Here is a 24,451-nt window from a genome sequence, read left to right as displayed (position 1 = left end):
CTTGCTAGACAGGTAAATATCATAAACCTTTTTTTTATTCACATAAAGATGTTGATACTCTTTTTTGTTGATACGAGTAGTGTTTTGATAGTGATGATAGTATACTTTATAAACTTGTTCTTTTTTGTTGAATTAGCTATTGTGATTTGTGTCAAGTTGCAAATTTGTTTTCTTAAGTATCAAGTTCTATATATTGTGATTGTGTCAAGTAACTTAAAGGAAATCATGTTTTCTTAAATAAACATTCCCCTCCACCCTTTTTCTTTTTTTTCATACTTCACATTGAACCTAACTGCAATGACATCCTCAATACATAGGAGTTAAAAACGTGATTTGATCCATGTTTTGACTTTTGTGTAGTCAATATTCATGGTGATGTATGTATCTTTGATCTGTACCAAATGTGCTATTCATTTTATCTTATTTTCTTTCTGTTCCGATGTATCCATCTTTAATATGTAACTATCTAATGCATATATTTCATTTTGAAGTTTCTTAACTTGAAGCGTGTAGTACAAAGTAGAAACAGAACACAGTTACAAGAACTAGAAACAAATCTCAATAGTTTAGCAAGAAGAAAAACATAACACAAAGGAAGATTCACCAAACCAGCAAACAATAGTCATTTGCACCTATTAAATGTGCAAAAGTCCGCAGTTGTGAGTTTCGATGCTTTCATACTCTTCTTAAAATTTTCTTCCTGTACTTCTGGTGGCCTTTTGACCTCTGGTTTGATACCATTTCTCTAATGTGTATTATTTGGTCTTTTGCTTCAGCTACCTCAACATATTGAGATACTTGTCTCTGCAGTCACTCATATCAATGAACCTGACATCTTATATGGGATCATTCTGTCCAACAAGGTAAGTAATACATGTATACTTAGCTTTGAATTGTAGTTAAAGGTAAGTAATACAACTGAACAAGCTTTGTTATAATAGTTTTGACCATCTAGATTGGTTTCTTTTTTTTTCAGAGATTGTTGTTTTGAGATTTACTGATTTGTTAGTGATTTATCACACTCTTCCCAAAAAATTAACTTCTTTTACCTTAATTGTCCTTGTATGTTCCATGTGCCAAGGTTATGTGAAAATTTAAAACCTTATCACTTGTATTCTGATGGACATCTATGAAAGAGGAGTGAAAGTTTGTTGTGCTCAACTTTCTTGCATCTGTCATTAACCTGTTGTTATAAATTCATGAAATAAGCATGTACTCATGGTTGTCCCTTTTTTTTTTTTCTTTTTCTTAAGGGTGATATCATTATCAGCTGACCTCTCTAGTGTAGTATTTACCATCTGTCTTTTTGGTCATCAATTATTTTGCAGTATGAGGCTACTTGGCATGCTGGAAACTAGAATTTTTCCTTGCTTTACATGGGAGATAATTCACAGAGTGAGCAAAACTAAAAGTGGCCATTTCAATGAAAATCTGCACAGGTACAATGATGAGTTAAGATTTCTTTTTTACTTCAGTATAATTCTACAATCTATATAGTAGAACTTCTGGGGCATAGTTTATCTCTACTACAAGTACTTGCTCCACTATATAACTGAGATGGTCATACTGGACTTGAGACTTTTTATTGTTAAAGAAATATTTCTTTCTTTTTTTAAAACAAAACTACCTTATATTTCTTGTAGAATAAAACGTAATATAACCATTACATATATATAGGGTTTATACAACTAATACTCTTAATTACAGAATAAAACGTAATAAACATAATTAACTACAAATCCTATAAAAAAGGAAATAACATTTATAATCCTTGATTTCCTCTTACTTCTTTCGAAGTATTCTTTGGTAACATGCTATTATCTGGTTCTCAAAGTCAACTAGTATCCTTTTGCTTGTTATTGTATTTTATATCTGGCTCTCAAAGTCAGTCAGTTACCTTTTGCTTGTTATTATCTTTTATGTTATATACTGCTGAAAGGATTACACATGACATTTGTCATTGTTGTAATTGTTATTCCTCAAGAAACTAACAAGTGTGCTTATAGATATTTCGACTGGTTTCCCTGTGGTTCACTCTATCAGATAGACAAGATATCATAACTAACATTGCATGGCCAGCTGATAAAGTCATAATTAGGTAATTAACTTTGTTTATGTACTCTTTTAGTTTACTATTAATTTTAAGTTGAAGCATTAATTATTTAAATTTTGTTGTAGCTAAGAAAATGGACTCACAACAAAGACAAGTGCACAAAGGATGATGAATTGAAGGATGGAGCAAGTTTCATGCATAGTTTACTTTTGTGTATCTTGTAATGTTTCTGTTTTACATTTTTGAAGTAAAAATTGTTCAAGATTATAAAATTTTATTATGTTATGCTTTCAAACTTAAGTTAGAACTAAGATCTCATGAAGTAGACACATTCATGGTTTGAATTAGTTATTGTTTAATGTAATACTTATGGTTTATCAATCTATTGAGAATTACATTTTATGATTAATTTTGATTTTTTTTATCAAAATAAAATAATGAAAATCTTTTAATTAAAAAAACCTTATAAGTATCCTTATCATAATAAAATTTAAAATATATTATCCTGAATAAAGTAACAAAATTTTATTACTGGACTTTTAATATGTTATGATTTCGAAACATATTATAAGCGTAACAAATCGTTATAATTTATATAATATAACAAATTAAAAATGTTATCAAAATAATCAAATGTAATAGTTAAAAAGTGTTATGCATAAATTATAAGATTAAACTTCAAATTTATAACCAAATACTCTAACTAAATGTTATAATTTGAATATAATAGCAACTAAAAATGTGTTATTGAATAGTTTAAGATAACATCGAACATAACATTCAAAAACTGTTATAGAAAAGACATGACTTTTAATAACAGGGGCTATGTTAGCGTTTTCAGAAGTGTTATCAATACTCCCGGTTAGCAGTTTTTAAGTGTTATGAACACTGTTTTTTCTTGTACTGATTAATCAAGGGTTAGAGAGATTGAAGGAATGAGTTGTTCCAGTTCAACTGCGTAATGTAAGTTTCTTTACGTTACTCTGTTTTGTATCAATTTCATAGGAGCATGTTCTAGGAATTTACATGTTTGTTTGATAATATGTAAATTACATGAAAATAAACAAAGATCCTATAATATGTTATTTACTACATCAAAAGCATTTTTGTCCTAAGAGTAAATCTGCACACTGGATTTTTACTGATTCAGTAATCTACAATAAGATCTACTTACACATCTGATGTGATGTCCTATCCAGGACATTGACCAAGTAGATAAAATCAGATGTATTTTGTTACATTGGACTGAACTGATATTGATTATTGATAAGATAAGTAAGTATCATCATTATCTAATCTAATCATATCACAACAATGATCATAGGTTAATTCAATCTTAATTCTAAGTGATTAATATTCCGCTAATAGTATTATTCAAGTCTTTTAATTTGTTCGTTACCAGCTTACCCTACGAACTAGCTCATTCCTACATATTGGAGATTTGGTAGTATAATTGAGTGGGAGTACTTATCATAGACATAAAATCTATAGCATCTGTCTAAGAAGTAAAATGATGATTTTCTTATAGCTTGGTTCAAGTGTTAAATGATAGAGTATTCATTTCTATAATTAAGTTTATGGAAATATCATTTACAAGGAACTTAGTGGGAGTTAAGGATAAAATACCAATGAGGGGTAAAACGATAATTTGCACCCGTCTCATTAGTAGATCATTTATAAAGGATTGAATGATGATTATGGTTATAACAATGGATAATGTATTTACATTTGGTGTAAAACGTTCTATGAATTCAAGAGTGCAATTTTGAGTCAGTCACGAGAAATTAATAAGGTAGTGAGTTTGTTTGTTATAAATAAACTCACGGTAACTTATTGGAGCTTGAGTTCATTGATTCATGGTCCCCATGTCATCTCTTATCAAAATGAGCCTAGTAGTCTCGAATAATTAATTTAATTATTAATTATAACAATATCATATTGACTAGTTCAATGAAAATAAATAATGTTAAATTATTTATTGATATTTTGTGAGAAAACAAAAATAGAAGAAACTTTGATGATTTTATTGCAAAGTCTCAAAAGAGGGTATTATAGCCAATTGGGACAATTTTGTTATTATTGATAAATTGCTATTAATATTAATAAAATGAATTATATAATGGTCAAAATTATAATTGCTTAATTTTGACCAGTAGTTAATTAATTATAATTATTAAGTAATTAAAAATAAAATGGGAAACTAAAAGCTATTTTATATCCTAGCTAATTGCCTATATATACTAGTGTTATAGAATGCATTAGGTGAGATGAATTTGACAAGGTAAAAATTCTCTACTAGTATTTTATACCTAGTCGCCCACTCTCTCTTAGTTTTTTCTCTAAGAAATCTCTTCTCATGTGTTGAGACATGCCGATACAAACAATATGTTGTTTTAGAGAAAGACTTCGAAGATTGTGGTCTTGTTTCAAAGCGGTTTGGATTCCTTGCAATACCTAACATTCAACAAGGACAAAATGTTAGGTAATCCAAAGGGTGTAGTCATTGTTCCGCTACGCATCTCGTAAGTACTCTAATGGTTTTGTTATTGTATTTATGTATCTCTGTAATATTCACATGCTTGTATGATTTTATGCTTTCTACTATTTATATTGTTTTAAATATATATTTATAGGGAGCATGCATATAGACTTTGTTGACGCCGTTTTTCGTCAACAGTGAAAGAAGAGCACGTAAACAATAACTAGTAATGGCCAATAAAAATATGATAATACAAAACACGATTTTTTACGTGGTTCAGCAGTTAAATCTGCCTAGTCCACGAGTCTTTTTTATTAAGTTCAAGATGATCTCTGAAAATTCTTCAAGGATGAATTCTTCAGAGTTTTCTCTCAAGATTCAAAAATTCGGTCCTTTACAATGGTGCATGACTTCTCCATTTATAGAGAAAAATGCAGAATACTATCCCACATATTTTGGGTAGTTACTCTTTATTTGCAAATAAATCAAATGGCTTTAAATGCCTGTAATCCGATATAAAAGGAAACGTCCCCTGAAGACCAGGGAGCATATAACTAATCAAATAATATCCCATGATTTCAGGGGATTTACATTAATAAATGTAGACCGCGTCTCTTATGGACAACACTTGAAGATGTTCAAGGTTATTATCATATATCTCCAAGGCCTTATTCTCCCAGGTCTTAAATCAACTTTCGAGCTAATGACATCTCCCGAGGTCACATGGCTTTCGAGATCGTACTCGCGTCAGGCTCGGAACCCCTGATCCGGGGTCATCCCTGAGGATAGATGCATCTCGGGTGCTACCCTTCGAGATCCTGTGGATTTCGAGGCCACCATATTCGAAGTCGTCTCAGCTTTGTAGGCTCGATGTCTAGTCTTGAAACATACTTCAGACTTTACGAGTTCATTCGCTGCGAATCCAGCTTTCGAGGTCACATTTAACATGGCTCGAAATCTGGGTATAACAGACTTATATAAATGAGATCATACATATATTAAATTTAATATACTAAAAATATATATAATTATTTGGTGTTTGGGCAAGATTGAGTTAATCAAATTGATCTATTTATAGACTAAATTTATAATACTCACAATGATTTGTAAACCATGTGGATTTTTTCTAATAAGTGTTAAATAACAAATTATAAAAAACCATAAAATAGAGAAAATAGAATATTAGAGGAAGAGGGTGTCACCTCATCTTCTTCTAAATAGAAAAACAAAATAAAATATGACATTTAAAAAAAAAACTACCATAATAAACATATATATTTATAATTTTACTTTCATTGATTAACTTATACTCACTAATTTGTTAAAACTTTGATGTCTCTTTTTTCCAACCACCTCCAACAATCTCAATATCACCCACACCACATAAACATCAGACAACATCTAAAACATGATAGAAAAATAAGATGGAAATGTTAGAATATAAAGATTAATAATTTAAATAAAAACTTTAAAGATTAACAATCATTAATGATTGAAGAAATGTCTGAGAGGATGGTGTTATTATTAACACGTAAATCAATCAAATTTGGATATATGAATTGAAATTCATTGATCGGAATGTCAACCATTCCTTCTTCTAGCCTCTTAAGCGAAGTTGTAACCAAAAAAAATTTTATGGTCATTTGAAAGTTCTATATACTCGTCTGTGACAAAAACACACATCACATTAATTAAATACAGAACAATTGATAATAGAAAGAAAACTGAGGAAAGAAATTTTGATACAACGTTCTCATCAATAAAAACCATTTCTTGGTATTAAGAGACTCCCACATTCTACGAACTCTAATCCTTATCATTCAATTATCTGTAACATTGTTTAAGTCGCAAAGAAAAGAATACCCCATTATAAAAATTGAAATTGAAAGAGTTTAGAGAGAATAAGAGAAAAAAAGAGAGAAATTAGAGTGGAGGAAAATATGAGATTAATAGAGAATGTTTAGAATATATATAAAATCACGAAGAGATTTTTATATATATTATTAATTTAAATAATAATATCTTGTAAATATCTTATTATAACTTACCTACATTTTTTTTAAACATGTAACGTTTAAACTAATGTGTGTTAGAGAATATATATATATATTCAATGAAAATATGAAAAAATAAAATACAACTCTATACAAAAATACAATAGACAAGGTGTTTTATTAAAGTAACATTACAACTCAATTGCACAAAATACAAGTAAATAGACAGATTTAGAAGAGGAAGATCATAAATTCAAAACAATCATAATACAAGGAAAATAATAACAATAAGAACAAAAGAGCGAAAATAACAATAATAAGAACACAAACTCTCACACAACCAAAGTGTAGTGTAGTGGAGATCACCAACTTGAACAAGGTTCAAGACCTTTGTCCAAAAGATTATTTCCCCTATTCTCTAAGCACGAAGGGATCGCTCAAGGAAATAACTCTCTCGAGTTATCAAGCATTTATGGTGTAATTTCCAACCAAGTGCTTTGTGGATAAAAAATGATGTGTCTTACAAGTGAGCATTAGACTCCTATTAATGGCCCGTACATTAGCAAAACTTAATAGTCAGGATGATTTCTTATCTTCATCCTTTGATGATATTTCTCAATGTGTTGTCTATTGGGTAAATACTAATATGATTCAAATACCGAACTTTAATCCTATATTTTAGATTTTTTTTTTTTAAAAAAAATACTATCATTATCAAGTCATATTTATGAAGATCAATATAAAAATATCATGAAAATTATATATTCAATCCCAATGCAAAATAATAAAAAAATAATAATTTCTTTTAGAAAAATTCATATTTAATCCACACCCAAACATTTTAGATTTAGATTCGCCCCTCACAACACCAAATAAAAGTCATTGTCCCACAAAGCTCCACCTAAACGTTGTTGCTCCTCATGGTTAAAAGTTTCCCCTCCTTACTACTAGAAGTTGTCGCCCCTTGTAGTTGGAAGCCATTGCACATTGCCATAGCCTATTGTCATTGCATTGTCGCTGTAATGACCCACTACTCTAGACTTTTGGACCATTAATAAAACTATACATACAAACCTTAATAAGACTTACATTTGCGAAAATACCATAAATTTATTAGAAACTTGTAGAAACAAAAGTTACTTTCATAAAATAAGTAGGATATGGGTACCCATTGTCTTTAAAACAAAACATAACTTAAAGTAAAAAAGGAGTTACATAGAAAGTGCGGAAAATACATGTAAAACCATAGAAATTAAAACAAAACTACATCCTCGAGAAATCGAACTCTCGACTCCTTGCCTCCATTCACCATCGATACACATTCTCTAAGCGTCCACGAATCTTACCGCCTCTAAAGCTATTTTCCTGCACATAAAACAAAAAAGGAATGAGCCTAATGCCCAGAAAGCAAAATCTAACACATAGTCATAAACATAAAATTTCATAATAAACATAAAGACATATCATAACACTTATTACATACACTTATTATAATGGCCATTATTACTTGGGGTCCCATAGACTAAACAAGTCATATGCCCATGAGATTAGTGGGGTCCTACTAGCTAAGTAGGCCATATGCCCATAATCTTTTGGGGTCTTGTTAGTCATATGGGTCATATGCCCAAGCCTACAAACATACACATTTCATAACATATTTATAACATATTTCATAACATATCACATAAGATAACACAAGCATAAAACATATAGATTCTATCCTATTTTCCTTACCAAAGTTACCGGGATAAGAGGACAGCGTTGGGACTTTTTGGAACACTCCTAAAACCATATATAACAGGGTGAGTCTAATGAAGAAAAAGAGATGAAATGAAAGGAATGGAAAGACTAAACCATTGAAAGTCACACTTACCAAAACTTATGTGCTCAAGAACTTAGATTCCCTAACCAAAATAAGAGTGAGGATAGAAGACTGAGTAGAAGACTAAGAGAAAGGAAACATAACATAAAACCAATGAACTAGAGTGTGTTGAATACCTTAAGGACTTGTAGATCAATCTAACCCTCGAACCGAAATACTATGAAATCTTACTTCCCAAAGTGTTTGATAAGCTTAAGATGATTAAGCTTATGATTTCCCCACCCAAGTGTTTAACTCTCACACTCTCCTAGCACTTGCAGCTTCTGAACTTAGAGTAAAAGGTGAATAATGGCTGGGTACTAGGTCCTATTTATAGAGTTTGGGAATGAAGGAATCTTAATTTTACTTGAATAAAAATAATAGCTTTTTAGGTGAAAATAATTTGAATAATCGTTCAGCAGAGGCTGAAGACTCGTTCAAAAGATGCTGGACTTATGAAGAAGTTGAATGGCTGAAAGGAAAAAGAATTCAAAAACATTTGAATTATGCTGAAGGAGGCGATATATCGCCCCCTGTAGGCGATATATCGCCTGGGCCAGTATGCCCGAGGCGACCGTGCATCGTTTCGTGTTTTCCGTATCTACGTGCTGCGATATATCGCCCCCTATAGTTGCGATATATCGGCACACGCTGATTAATTAAACACGAAATTACACATTTTTAGCTAAGTTTGAATGGAGTAAACAGCCTTGACTAAGCCCTCAACGTATTCAAAGCTGCTGACTGACCTTAAAGCATTCAAATTTTACCCTTATTTAATTTAATCCTCAAAATACTTAATCCTTAATCACCCATTCATAACATGTGCTTAAAATCCTATTGGTTGATATCTAAACCTTATGGTATAATAAATATTATTCTTAATATCAGCTATATAATCAAACCTTAGGTTAAAATTAATATTCTTAAACTATAGGTTAAACTTAGAAAGTATATAAGTACCACTATGAGTGTCCAAATAATTCCCGGTCTGAACCAAAAATCCACAGTTACAAAGATAATACTATACATACTATAATACTACTAAATAATTAGCTAAGTAAAGTTCTTGGACTCTACAATTCTCCCCGACTAAAAAGAATTTCGTCCTCGAAATTTACTTACCAAATAATTCCGGATACTGGCCTTGCATGTCCTCCTCCAATTCCCACGTTGCCTCGCGTTCAGAACTATTGCTCCATAGGACTTTGACTATAGGAAAGCTCTTGGACCGTAACTGCTTCATCCCCCTATCTAGGATGCTAATCGGCCGTTCCTCGTAACTTAAGTCTTTCTGGAGCACTATGGTATCGTACTTGAGGACGTGAGATGGGTCTGACACAAATTTGCGTAACATCGAGATGTGGAAGACGTTGTGACTATCGGCTAGTGCTGGCGGTAGGGCTAGTCTATACGCAACTGGTCCCACTTTGTCCAATATCTCAAAAGGACCTATGAATCAGGGACTAAACTTGCCTTTCTTCCCGAACCGCTTGACATCTTTCATAGGAGATATCTTCAGGAAGACTTGATCTCCAACTTGGAACTCCACATCACGTCGCTTGGTATCCGCATAGCTTTTCTGATGGCTTTGAGCAGCAAGCATACGCTGTCTAATAAGCGCTACTGCTTCTTGAGCTTGTCTAACATCTTCGGGCCCTAGAAGCTGCCTTTCTCCTACCTCGTCCTAGTGCAACGGTGATCGGCACCTTCTTCCATATAGCAACTCATAAGGTGCCATCCCGATTGTTGACTGGTAGCTGTTGTTGTACGAGAACTCGATCAGCGGTAAGTACTTGTTCCACGATCCTCCGAAATCAAGTATACACGCGCGTAGCATATCCTCTAAGATCTGAATCGTACGCTCGGACTGCCCATCTGTTTGAGGATGGAAAGCTGTACTAAGACTTAACTTAGTGCCCATAGCTTGCTATAAGCTTCTCCAAAATCTTGATGTAAACACTGATCCTCTATCTGACACTATCGTCTTGGGGATTCCATGCAATCGTACAATCTCTTGGATGTAGATGTCTGCATATCGGTCTGCCGTGTATGAAGTCTTAACAGGCAGGAAATGAGCCGACTTGGTTAGTCTATCTATTACTATCCAAGCGGAATCATGCTGCTTATTTGTCTTTGGCAGACCCGTCATGAAATCCATGGCTATGTCGTCCCACTTCCATTCTGGCACGCTAAGTGGTTGTAATAAGCCTGCAGGGCGCTGATGCTCCGCTTTCACTTGCTGGCATACCAGACACTTAGATACATACTTCGCTATGTCCTTCTTCATCCCTGGCCACCAATAGATTGCCTTGATGTCATGAGTCATCTTGGTAGACCCTGGATGAACTAAGTACGGGGTACTGTGCGCTTCTTCTAGGATCGGCTTCTTAATACCTTGATCATTCGGCACGCATACCCGATCCTTGTATCTCAATAAGCCTTGGCTAGATATTGAGAAATCTGTAGTCTTGCCTTTTCTGACTGCATCCATGTGTGCTGCTAGTGTGTCGTCATGTCCCTGACCAATTCGTATATCCTCTAACAAATTCGATTGGATAGACAAATCAGCCAGCTTGCCTACAACCACTTCTATTCTGGCACTGATAAGCTCCTGCTGTAGCGGATTTTCTATTCCGGATAAGGCTGATAAATTCCCATAGCTTTTCCTACTAAGCGCATCGGCAACTACGTTCGCCTTCCCTGGGTGGTATAGGATTTGATAGTCGTAATCCTTGACTAACTCTAACCACCTGTGCTACCTCATATTAAGCTCCTTCTGAGTAAAGAAGTACTTTAAACTTTTGTGGTCCGTATAAATCTTGCACCGTTCTCCGTAAAGATAGTGGCACCAAATTTTTAACGCAAAGACCACCGCTGCCAACTCCATATCGTGAGTTGGATAGCGTTGCTCGTACTCCTTTAGTTGTCGTGAGGCGTAGGCTATCACCTTGTCGTTTTGCATCAGCACGCATCCCAATCCTAGCTTTGATGCATCGCAGTAGACAACGAACTTATCGTTGGGTGTCGGTACACTAAGTACTGGTGTTGAGCAAAGCTTGTCTTTAAGCAACTCGAAGCTTTCCTCACACTTATCATTCCAGTTAAACTTTTGTTGCTTCCGGGTCAGGTTGGTGAGTGGAGTGGCTATCTTAGAAAAGCCCTCTACAAACTTCCTATAATAACCTGCTAGCCCTAAGAACCTTCTTACTTCTGATGCGTTCTTTGGTCTAGGCCAATCCTTCACGGCCTCTACCTTTGATGGATCTACTGCAACTCCGTCTTTCGATATGATGTGCCAAAGGAACGCCACTTGCGAAAGCCAAAATTCGCACTTCTTGAACTTGGCGTAGAGTTGATGCTCCTTCAATCGCGTCAAAATCAACCTTAAGTGTTCCTCGTGCTCTACTTCATCCTTGGAGTAAATTAAAATGTCGTCGATGAACACAACGACGAATTTATCCAAGTAGTCTTTAAAGACCCTATTCATTAAGTCCATAAACGCGGCTGGCGCATTAGTAAGACCAAAAGACATAACCAAGAACTCGTAATGTCCATAACGAGTCCTAAAGGTTGTCTTAGGAATATCTTCTCCTTTTACCTTGAGCTGATGATACCCGGACCGTAAATCGATCTTAGAAAATACAGTCGCGCCTCGGAGTTGATCAAACAAATCGTCTATCCGAGGTAGCGGGTACTTGTTCTTGATCGTTACTTTGTTCAGCTCACGATAGTCTATGCACATCCGCATACTCCCGTCCTTCTTCTTCACGAATAGTACCGGAGCTCCCCATGGTGAATGGCTTGGCCTAATAAAACCCAAGTCTATGAGTTCTCGTAGCTGCGTCTTTAACTCCTTGAGTTCCGTAGGTGCCATCCGGTATGGTGCCTTAGAGATAGGCTCGGTGCCTGGTACTAATTCTATCGTGAAGTCTATTTCTCGATTTGGCAGCAATCCTGGCAAGTCATCGGGGAAAACTTCTGGAAATTCTTGTATAACCCGAACATCTCCAACTTTAAGTGATGTCTCCTTCTCCACATTCGTGATGCTGGCTAAGAACGCTTGGCATCCTTTCTCCATCATTCTCTGAGCTTTGAGAGATGACACTAACGGGGTGCGCAATCCTGAAGCTTGTCCCATGAAGCATCGTCTCTGGCCGTCAGGAGTCTCGAACATTACCTTCTTGCATCTGCAGTCGATCGTTGCGTCATGCCGTGCTAGCCAATCCATGCCTAATATTACGTCGAAGTCCTTGATCACTACCTCTATCAGGTCTCCTTCTAGTTCTATGTCCTTAATCTTGATCGGTACGCCTCGTATTATTCGTGATGATAGAACTACTTTGCCCGAAGGCAACTCGGTTACAAACCTAGTTCTAAATCTTTCACTAGGTTTGTCTAGTTTTTCTATCATTCCTAACGAGATATACGAGTGAGTGGCTCCCGAATCAAATAATACATGACATAAGTTATTGAGGATAGAAACCTGACCTGTGACCACCTTGTTGCTAGCCTCGGCCTCTCATTGGGTTAAAGCAAGAACCCTAGCAAGAACCATCTTTTCATCCTTCTTCCCTTCTGGCTTTTGCTAAGGACAGTTTCTTTTACGATGACCTTCTTGACCACAGTTGAAACACTCCTTGGTGTTGGCGCGGCATTCTCCAGGATGCTTCTTCTGACATTTGGCACATGGCGGGTATTCCACGTAGCCCGACCTATTTCCCCCATTATTCGCTCGTGCCCTTTTATTGCTGTCAGATTGCTTGTTGTCAGGATACCGTCTTTTCTGGCCGTTACCGTTGTTGCCTGATTGACTATTGCTGGACTGATTTTTGCCATTATGGTTGTTGTTGTTCCGACTGGCCTGAGGTTGGCTCTGCTGTCTAGGTTCCGGCTTGCTGGCTTCTTCTTTGCTTACATTGGCCTGCAACCTTTCTACTTCGATTGCCGTCTCAAGTACGTCAGCATATGTAGTGTTTCCCGGGTTTGCTAGTTTAACCCCCATCTCGATCTTCGGGCGAAGTCCTCTAACAAACTTGTTCACCCTCAAATAATCGGTTGGAACCATTTCTGCCACGAACTTTGCTAAGCGGTCGAACTGACGAGCATATTCCGCCACTGTTAAAGTACCCTGCTTCAAGTTGGTGAACTCCTCAACCCTCGTAGCAAGTACAGCCGAATTGTAGTACTTTTTGTGGAACAGCTCCACAAATCGGGTCCATGTCATGGTGGCAGCATCATGGGATTGTTGGACCAAGTCCCACCATATCCTGGCATCTTTCTTGAGTAAAGACGAGACGCAGGATATGCGGTCCGCATTACTGAGGTTAATGTGGGCCAGAATCGGCTCCACATTCCTTAGCCACTCTTCTGTCTCAAAGGGGTCTGTAGTCCCTTCAAAGTTTGGAGCGTGCTGCTTGCGGAACCTCTCATACACTGGCTCCATGTGCTGTACTGGATATGGAGCGTAGTTCGTCATAGGCCATCCCCCATATGGACCAACTTGTTGGGGTGCTGGGGCCATTTGCTGTGGCTGTGGCTGCGGCTGTGGCGGAGGCTGAGGCTGAGATTGAGCCTTTTGGCGTTGTTGCTGTAGAAGTTCCTCGACTTGCTGTCGCAGTCTGGAAATCTCCGCAGTGTTGTCAGCTGGCGGTGCCGGCACGTTGCGGCGAGTAGTAGCACGCACTCCCCTTCGGCGAACTGGAGGGACTTCATTTGTTGCTGGAACATCGTTGGAGGCGTTTCTGTTGGTGCGTGCAGATCTTCGGAGCGACATCGTAGCAGAGTTCTAACAGTTGAAGGAAACATGTTAGAACTTTACCTAATAGGCTCTATGGCAAAAAACTTATTCTAAAACAAACATATCTCGGACCTATTTATTATGACTTCTTATGAAAATTATATAAGTCTTTATTTATATTCAGAGTGGGTTTCTATACTTAGAAAAATAAGTCATCTTTATTTTCTAAGTGTGTTTCTAATCATCCTATATGACTTAATTCTCAGGCTCGAAACTTATCTTTGTTCCAAAGTTAACCATATTGAGGGAGGGCTGGGATCAGTAAAATCGTTCCCACTACTATGGCCCCCTAACTCTCAATAAGGAAACTTGGTTCATTGATTTGTATCCACCCTCACCGAACTTATTCATTATTCATTTTATTTATTATTTATTATGATTGCGAAAATAGAATCAAACTCATACATGAAAATAAAATAGCATGTTATTCATTTGGAAAAACAATTTTCACTTATTACAATCATAAAAACAAAATAAATAAAACAAACAATAAAAGCTACTAATCTAAAAATCGGGATCTTCTACATCCGATCCGACATCTAACATATCATCATCTATCTCCTCATAATCATCATTATCATGAGCATCAAAATGCCCTCTAGGAAGGTTTGTGAGAATTCTATGTTTTTGCTCATTTGTGAACTGAAACTCGAATTTTGCGATGAACCTAACTAAGAGGAAATAATATCTCATTGCTAATGGTAGTTCATTCTCATCATTCATGTCTTCCCATATTTCTTCTAAGGCTGCTATTACAGTATGAAAATCTTTAAATAGCCTTATTACTAGTACATATTGTTCCGTTGATCTTAACATTATTTGCTTAGCCTCTTGAAGGCCACCTATCTCTTGGTGAAACAAGAGCAATCTTCAAGTGATCCTTTCTAGTGCTCCTATGGTGTTTCTTGGCTCCCTTATTCTTTTTAAGGCCTTAATGGCTCGGATATCTTGGTAGGTTAAAGCTCCGTTCATACTTAACTGAAAACATAAAAACTAAGGTTGTTAGCTATACACATAGGAAAAATAACTTGTAACTTAAACACTTACTTGGCGGTCAGATTCAGAGCTTTGAGCGTGTGTATCGAGGAGAACTTCATGCAAGGAACCGTTGCTCTGATACCAACTGTAATGACCCACTACTCTAGACTTTTGGACCATTAATAAAACTATACATACAAACCTTAATAAGACTTACATTTGCGAAAATACCATAAATTTATTAGAAACTTGTAGAAACAAAAGTTACTTTCATAAAATAAGTAGGATATGGGTACCCATTGTCTTTAAAACAAAACATAACTTAAAGTAAAAAAGGATTTACATAGAAAGTGCGGAAAATACATGTAAAACCATAAAAAGTAAAACAAAACTACATTCTCGAGAAATCAAACTCTCGACTCCTTGCCTCCATTCACCATCGATACACATTCTCTAAGCGTCCACGAATCTTACCGCCTCTAAAGCTATTTTCCTGCACATAAAACAAAAAAGGAATGAGCCTAATGCCCAGCAAGGAAAATCTAACACATTGTCATAAACATAAAATTTCGTAATAAACATAAAGACATATCATAACACTTATTACATACACTTATTATAATGGCCATTATTACTTGGGGTCCCATAGACTAAACAAGTCATATGCCCATGAGATTAGTGGGGTCCTACTAGCTAAGTAGGTCATATCCCATAATCTTTTGGGGTCTTGTTAGTCATATGGGTCATATGCCCAAGCCTACAAACATACACATTTCATAACATATTTATAACATATTTCATAACATATCACATAAGATAACACAAGCATAAAACATATAGATTCTATCCTATTTTCCTTACCAAAGTTACCGGGATAAGAGGACAGCGTTGGGACTTTTTGGAACACTCCTAAAACCATATATAACAGGGTGAGTCTAATGAAGAAAAAGAGATGAAATGAAAGGAATGGAAAGACTAAACCATTGAAAGTCACACTTACCAAAACTTATGTGCTCAAGAACTTAGATTCCCTAACCAAAATAAGAGTGAGGATAGAAGACTGAGTAGAAGACTAAGAGAAAGGAAACATAACATAAAACCAATGAACTAGAGTGTGTTGAATACCTTAAGGACTTGTAGATAAATCTAACCCTCGAACCGAAATACTATGAAATCTTACTTCCCAAAGTGTTTGATAAGCTTAAGATGATTAAGCTTATGATTTCCCCACCCAAGTGTTTAACTCTCACACTCTCCTAGCACTTGCAGCTTCTGAACTTAGAGTAAAAGGTGAATAATGGCTGGGTACTAGGTCCTATTTATAGAGTTTGGGAATGAAGGAATCTTAATTTTACTTGAATAAAAATAATAGCTTTTTAGGTGAAAATAATTTGAATAATCGTTCAGCAGAGGCTGAAGACTCGTTCAAAAGATGCTGGACTTATGAAGAAGTTGAATGGCTGAAAGGAAAAAGAATTCAAAAACATTTAAATTATGCTGAAGGAGGCGATATATCGCCCCCTGTAGGCGATATATCGCCTGGGCCAGTATGCCCGAGGCGACCGTGCATCGTTTCGTGTTTTCCGTATCTACGTGCTGCGATATATCGCCCCCTATAGCTGCGATATATCGGCACACGTTGATTAATTAAACACGAAATTACACATTTTTAGCTAAGTTTGAATGGAGTAAACAGCCTTGACTAAGCCCTCAACGTATTCAAAGCTGCTGACTGACCTTAAAGCATTCAAATTTTACCCTTATTTAATTTAATCCTCAAAATACTTAATCCTTAATCACCCATTCATAACATGTGCTTAAAATCCTATTGGTTGATATCTAAACCTTATGGTATAATAAATATTATTCTTAATATCAGCTATATAATCAAACCTTAGGTTAAAATTAATATTCTTAAACTATAGGTTAAACTTAGAAAGTATATAAGTACCACTATGAGTGTCCAAATAATTCCCGGTCTGAACCAAAAATCCACAGTTCACAAAGATAATACTATACATACTATAATACTACTAAATAATTAGCTAAGTAAAGTTCTTGGACTCTACAACAACGAATCCCATCGAATGGACACAAGACAAGAGATCAATAACCAACTGGACAGACCCCATATCAAGATTTGGAAGAGATCAAAATAAGGGTAGTCCAAACTAAACATACTAAGTGACTCTAATAAACCAACCCATTGAAACAATGCCCCAAAAAATATTGATCCCATTAGGGTGGTAGTTGGACAGTGGATGATAAACACCATTATTAGAAACACTAAGCAAACAAAAAATGAAATAACAAAGCAAAGAGTCAAGGTAACCATGTCAATGGAAGCAAAAAAATCCAAACCCCTCTGTATCCAAGGTGGACCCGAACCCCCAACAGTGTATCCTAAACAAAAACTACCAAACCCTCCAACCAACCTCCACATCCCAAGCTGCCACTATCGTCCCCATACTGGTGTCATCCGATCAGAGGCCACCGCTAGAAAGAAGAGAATAAGGACATGAGATGACCATGGCACCAGAAGAGCCATCCCTCACGCCTCCATCTCCAAAACATACATCCCACCGACCAGAGCCGCCCAAAGCCAAGCAGCTCCAACCGAGAGAGCAGATATAAACTTTCCTTCTTGTGTAGTGCACTACAATGAGAGAAGAAACCCTAGCAAAAGGAATTTTAATAATTGCAAGATCTAGATTTTTTTGGATGAAACTTTCACATTTTATGGTTTTATTTGTTTTGTTTGATTTATTTAAAAGTTAATATTTTTAATAATGTTTTGTCAAATTAATTAGTATTTAAAGTTATTTTTATTAATATGAGTTTAAAAAAAATTTTGTTGAATTTTTTTAATTTATAATAAATTAAAATGGAATTTAATATTATTTAAATTCATAATTTTTAAAACTATTTGATAGGTCCACTAATGAGCTTCAGATGCATGACTAATATTGATAGCCACTCTAGCACTTAGAAAATTGGTACTAATTCTATGTTTGGTAGGAAGGGGGGATAAGGATGGATGGAGAGTTTAAGAAGGATGGAGATTATGATGAATGGAGAGGATAACAGCTCTCTTTTATGTTATTTGGTATGGGGATGAAGTTGGAAGGATGAAGAGAAGATTAATTATTCAAATTCCACATTATCCTTGCTAGCATAAATATTTGTTACTTTTTTAAAAGGATAATAATGATATTTTACATATTTTGGTTGTCTTTTTCTTGAATCCTTCCAAAAATAGAGGGATTGAATTTTAATGGTTTGGAGGGAGAGGGTCTCCCACCATCCCTCCTCTCCCTTCATCTCTCCCTCTTGCCAAACAAGGGATTCTCCCTCTCCCTTCATTTCTCTCCCTCCACCCCTCTCCTTCCACCCCTCTTTCCTCTCTAACAAACATAATGTAATAGTCACACCACATCCACAACGAAAGATATTTTTGCCACTAGAATTTTTGTATGGGGGTTTTTAAAATTATAAAATTTTAATAGCAAATATATAAAATTATGACTTTACCATATGCCTAAGTTTTAAAAAGTTAACTTTTAAAAAACCACAATTAATATGGTATTTTAAAATTATTAACTTTTTTAAAATACAATTTAATTATGTGAAAAACTATGACTTATTTATTAAGTTATACATTTATATGGGAATCTAAAAGTTATATATTTGAAAACATAAAAAAAAAAAAAAAAAGTCATAGAAATATTAATAGATGGAAATTTCCATATAAATAGTTTTTTTTTTTTTAAAAAAATTGGCCTCATTAAAACCCCACAAGAACAAAACCCAAATGAGAAAAGGCTTATAAGGAGACATATAAATAGTTAAGTAGCAAAAAAAAAAACATAGGTGATGTTTTATATCGCAAATATATATACATTTTATTTAGCTTTTTTTACTTTGATAATTTTAAGTGCCTTTCCAGACATTTTTACTAGAAATTAGTGACAAAAAAGAATCAGGACTTTAAAAAACATGCATTTTGTTATTGTTGTTGCTGTTTTTGGTCAACTACGATTTATAGAGACTAAGAAAGTAAACAGAGAACAACAAAGTGGTTTTTATGGGGTTCAGCCATTAATAAGTCATAATCCACGAACCACTGTGTTTAGCAAGAACTCACAGGGAAATCACAAGTGCTCTTAGGTTTTCCAAATGGACAAAGTATAGACTTGCACCAAGTGTAAGTGTGTACAAATGATCCTCTCTTTCCCTATTTATAAGTGGCAATAGGGGATTTTCATAAAGTAAATTACAAAATTAGTGTTAAACCCCCGATTAGGTGGGGATATCCATCGTATTGAGGATCATATGACATTTGTCACCATGCCTAGAGCCGTGTGCGTGACTTGGTGGAGCTTGCATGGTTATGTCAATCACCACTTCATTGGGATGAGGTTGGTGAAAAATGATACTTAGGACCTGAGGTCGTAAGAGAAGCAACAGAAGCATTAGAAAAGATAAGACAAAGAATGATTACTGCTTAAAGTCACCAGAAGAGCTATGCTCACGCTAAGAGGTGAAACGTTGAGTTTTCAGTAGGTGATCAAGTCTTTCTCAAAGTATCTCCGATGAAGGGGATTATGAGTTCAGAAAGAAAGGGAAGTTAAGCCTAAGGTTTATAGGTCCTTTTGAGACAATGGACAAAGTGGGACAAGTAGCATATCGGTTGGCCTTACAGCCATCATTAGCTGAAACACATAATATTTTCCATATATCTATGTTGAGGAAGTATGTATTAGATCCATCTCATGTGTTCAATTATGAGGCTCTAAATTTGAAGCAGGATTTCAGTTATGAAGAACGGCTAGTACATGTTCTAGAACGAGGAACTAAGGAGTTAAGGTCCAAAAGTATCCCTATAGTTAAAATTTTGTGGAGCCATAGCACTGAAAGAGAGGCAAAGTGGGAGTTGGAGGAAGATACGAGGGAATGGTATCCCGAGGTATTCGGTAAGTAAAAATTTCGATGACGAAATTTCTATAAGGGGAGAAGATTGTAATAACTAATGTTATTATTTTCTCATAAGCTCCTTAATTATGACCATAGGTTAGTTTTATTAGTTATAACTTAAGTGGTGGAATTTAAAAAGATTGCTTTAAGTTTAATTATTTATTTTAAGATATGATTTCTATGACTTAGAAAATAATTGTAATTTAGATAATTATAATTATTATGGTTAGTATTTATAAGATGTTAGCATATGATCAAATTAGTGTATAGTTTTAAACCTTTATAAAAATTATGCACACATGTTATTTGGTAGTCTAAGAAGTATACATGTGGCATTAAAATTAAGTCTCAATTATTTGAATATACTAGCATAGTCGAAATTCCCTATAGTATTATTAGGTGAAAATTTTCATGAATTAATTATAGAAGTAACAAAGTTGAATTGAAAAACTAAGTTGAAGACCAACCTAGTCATAGGCGTGTGGAGATTATTTAGGATGGGTTTGGACTCATTTTAAACTTAAGGAACTAGATGTCACTCTAAGCTTGCAAAACGGAAACTAAGTGACTAAGTTGGTGATGGTTGAAACCATTTGAAAGCTTTTGAATTTGAATATGATGGGTGAAGGCGTGGGAGACTCTTTGGGAAGATAGTTAGGACTTTGACTACTTATGGTTACAGGTGAGTATGTGTGGCATCAAGTGAGTATTTTTAGCACAAGGAATAGGTAAAACTAGAGTTGGCTGAAACTACTATTACGGAGGGAGTTTTGGAATTTTGAAAATCTGTTGAATGGAGGTCGGGAGGATTAAGGAAAAGGGTTGGGGTTGGAGCCTATAAATAGAGCTATTACCATCACCATTTTTCACACAAATCAAAGCCTTCAAGTGCTCTTCATTTTTGAAGTCTACATCTCCCAAAGTTCCCATCTTTTTGCTCCATAAACACACCATATAGTCGAACCATTATAGCCTTTATAGTGCTCGGGAACACTTTCTCTTCCATTTTTTCTATAAAGCCTCAAACACTATAAGCCATCATAAACCCTATATAGCTGAAACACTAAACCCTATCAAATCTCAATATAACTGAAATTACTAAGTATCAAGCTCTTAGTATTGTTGCTCGAGGATAGACGCTTTTGGTGGAGGCACGGAAATTTGGAAGTATTGATATTTTGGTTATAGGTTAAAGGTTTGACTTTTATAAAGTTTAGAATTTTTGGAAGTTTAGTTTTATCATAAGTCTTTAATCTTAAATCTTTTATGTTATATATAAGGTTTTGGGCAAGATCTATTAGCAAAAGAAATCTCTCTTTTTCTTTTCTTATTCCACACTCAAGGTAAGGAAAATTAGGTAGTTTTAGTTATGACCTTTTAAGTGAACTGTATGACCCTAACATTTCAGGTACAAAAGATATAAGTGTGGCTGGACCTAAGGTGTTCAGAATTTGTATGACAGACCTAAGTGATGTCTGGTAGGCTTGGTTGCCAAAATAGTGTATGACGGACCAAAGTGATATAGCGTCCCAAATGTGCTAATAAGGCTTAGGGCCTTTATTAGCGTGCTGGGAGGGCAATAATTGATTTAATTATGTTAATATGTTAATTAAATGATTATGTGATTAGAAATGCATGTTCAGGTGAATTAAATATGCATGTGGGCCCCAATTGGTTATTAGGGGTGTTTACCGAGTTTTTCATAAAGTAGGAATATATTAAGAAATAAGAGTTGGAAAGAAAGGATAAAAGATGAACCAACAGAGTTTTTACGTGGTTGGGGCGTTAATGAGCCTTAGTCCACGAGTCTATTGTATTAGATTTTAGAGAGCTTTTGACAATGGATTTTTCTACAAGATTTTGCAGAGTAATTGCTTACAAGAGAAAATCTGCGTTCCCCGCTACAGTGCACAACGGGCCCTATTTATAGGCAGTCAAGGGAAGTGGGCTTGGGCCCAACTAATCCAGGCCTAATAGGGATGTAATCATGGTTTACTCACTAATGGAGTCATAATACGAAGAATGTTATATAATAAAATGTAGTAATCTGGGCCCATTGGGCCAGCTTGGGCATGGCCAAGCCTTACGGCTACCCATAGTACGTTAGCTCGAACTGATCCACATGGGCTTCTAAGGAGATCCTGGGGACAGGATCTATCAGAGTAGTGGAAGTACTGTCTCCTAGGAACAGTGTACGTTCTGTGCGTGCCTTCTTCTGCAGGTTAGTTGAGGAGACCAACTTCTGTGTTTCTCGGAGACATGTCAGCGTCAAGGAAGATCAGGCTTATCCTATCTAGATGTCTTGTCCAGGTTCATTTACTAATGTCCTGGTTTATTTACCGAAGTCCTGGTTCGTTCACCAGAACTCGGGTTCATTTGCCAAGACAGACATTATGAGACTGAATATCTCCCCTGGATTCTTGACTAGGTCTACTTCCATTGACTAGTTAGTATGCCACTTCTATTGGCATCACGGAGGATACAGGTAGGTTGGGACCAGGAAGATGAGTCAAGCCTACATCTTAGTCCCAGTTCCTTTGTTACGATCGCGCCCATCGAATGTTGTTGGGCTTAATGACAATTGGGCTATCAAGACTTCTTCCTTCCCTATTCATTGGGCTCAAGATGGGGCCCGTGCCTCTTTGAGAGGGCCCACTGGCCCATTGAGTCATGCCACGTGTCACAGGTGGGAAACAGTGATAACAAGGGGCATAGTTGTAATTTTAGCCCGTTGAGGGATTAAACGCCATATATTTGGGTGTTGTGATTGATACCACGAGTGTGTGGTGATATATTTGTGATGTGCGATCCGAGACGGTCCTAGGGGGCGGAATAGCTAAATAGTCACAACGGGGTCAAATACCCAACTCGGGAGGAGCCTAGGGGTATTTTGTGAATATTGTTGGTGTTCGGGATTTACCAGGTAGCGAGTAGTAATTTAGCAATTATTTGGGCATGTCAGGAATAAAATAGGGATTCTTAGGAACACTTGAGGATTTAGCAAGATGTGGTAATTGATGGGGTTTCCCTTGGCGGCATTAAAGGAGGGAGGATAGACTTGGGGCATTTTTTTCATTAGGCAGCTAGGATAGACTTAGGCAGCTGAGTGGCTTTGAGAAAACACTAGAATTAAGGAAAAACAAAAGAAAGGAACTCTCAGTACCCTCTCTCTCTCTCTTACTCGGCTCTCTCTCCCTCTCTTTGGAATTTAGAAGCTGATGGAATTTTGAGGACTTGGGACTAAGAAATTGAAAGATTGAAAGCTTCTGTGTTTGGGATTAGCTCAAGGATTGAGGATAACACAAATGTAAGGGGATTTCAGTTAAATTTTGCTAGAACTATAGGCTTGCATATGAGTGGACTCTAAGTTTAGTTTTGAGTGTTTGATGAGTATATGGAATTGTTTATGGGATTGTTATGATGCCTAGGCTGTTGGGATAGAGAATCTAGGCTCAATTTTGGGTTTAAATAATGTTTGGGGTGTGAATTACTGAGTTAGGCTCAGGGAAAAACATAGAAAAGGGGTGAGAATTCTGGATTTTAAGGCTCGAGTCGTGGCCCTATTCCTCAGGCGTCATAGCCTGTTTGAACATTGAGGTCTGGGGGCTTCGGAAGTTTACCCAGGCGCCGCAGTGCACGGTATAGCGTGCCGCAGCCCGTGTCCTTCAGTAGAGAGGGCTTGCCCTCTGATTTGCAGTGGGTCGCAACCCTAGGGGGCAGGCCACGACTCAAAATGGGAAAAACGGAAAATGGAGGTTTTAAACTCAGGAACTTAAATTGGTAAGGATTATTCTACTTGGTTTAGTAGGATTCAAGGTCCAAGAGGCTAAAGTAATATTTTGAAGTTATCAATTGGTTTAAAACTTGATGGATTGTTATTATGGACGTGTTGTGACTAGGTTTACGTCAAAGCTCGGATCAGGGGACTATGCTCGAGATCACAGTAGTCACTCGACTCAGGACACGGGTAAGAAAATGGTTGTACCCATAGAGCACGGCACAACCCTATTGTTTGTATTCTGGGGCGTGGCCCTATTTTTATGTTTAATATATGTGTGAATATATGTGAATGTTATGTATGTTTATGAATGAACGGCGAGGGCCGGGAACAATGAAGGACGGGAATGGTGAAGGCCGAGAACGCCAAGGGTTCGGGATCAGCGTTGAGCACACTGAGTGCAGGTTGCTAGGGTGAGACCCTCCAAGGGTGTTGTATCCACCCACTCGGTGAAGACAGCGAACCCAGGGCTTGGTAAAGCACATGGGTTGGCGTAGACTGCTATGTGTTTAGTCTGTTGACTGTTTGTGTTAT

General features: G+C 36.2%; 1 long non-coding RNA gene across 1 annotated transcript; it reads left to right on the top strand.

The window, feature by feature from the left end:
* The first annotated feature begins 854 nt into the window (after window positions 1–854).
* On the top strand, window positions 855–2,453 carry LOC133804679 (uncharacterized). Its single transcript, XR_009878573.1, has 3 exons — window positions 855–1,439; window positions 2,007–2,098; window positions 2,179–2,453. It is a non-coding gene; the product is annotated as an uncharacterized LOC133804679 (long non-coding RNA).
* Window positions 2,454–24,451: the final 21,998 nt, after the last annotated feature.

The sequence above is a fragment of the Humulus lupulus genome, chromosome X (genome assembly GCF_963169125.1).
Source record: "Humulus lupulus chromosome X, drHumLupu1.1, whole genome shotgun sequence".
Lineage (NCBI taxonomy): Eukaryota > Viridiplantae > Streptophyta > Magnoliopsida > Rosales > Cannabaceae > Humulus > Humulus lupulus.
Note: the sequence above shows the minus strand (reverse complement) of the source record. Positions and strands in the feature narration are given on the sequence as shown.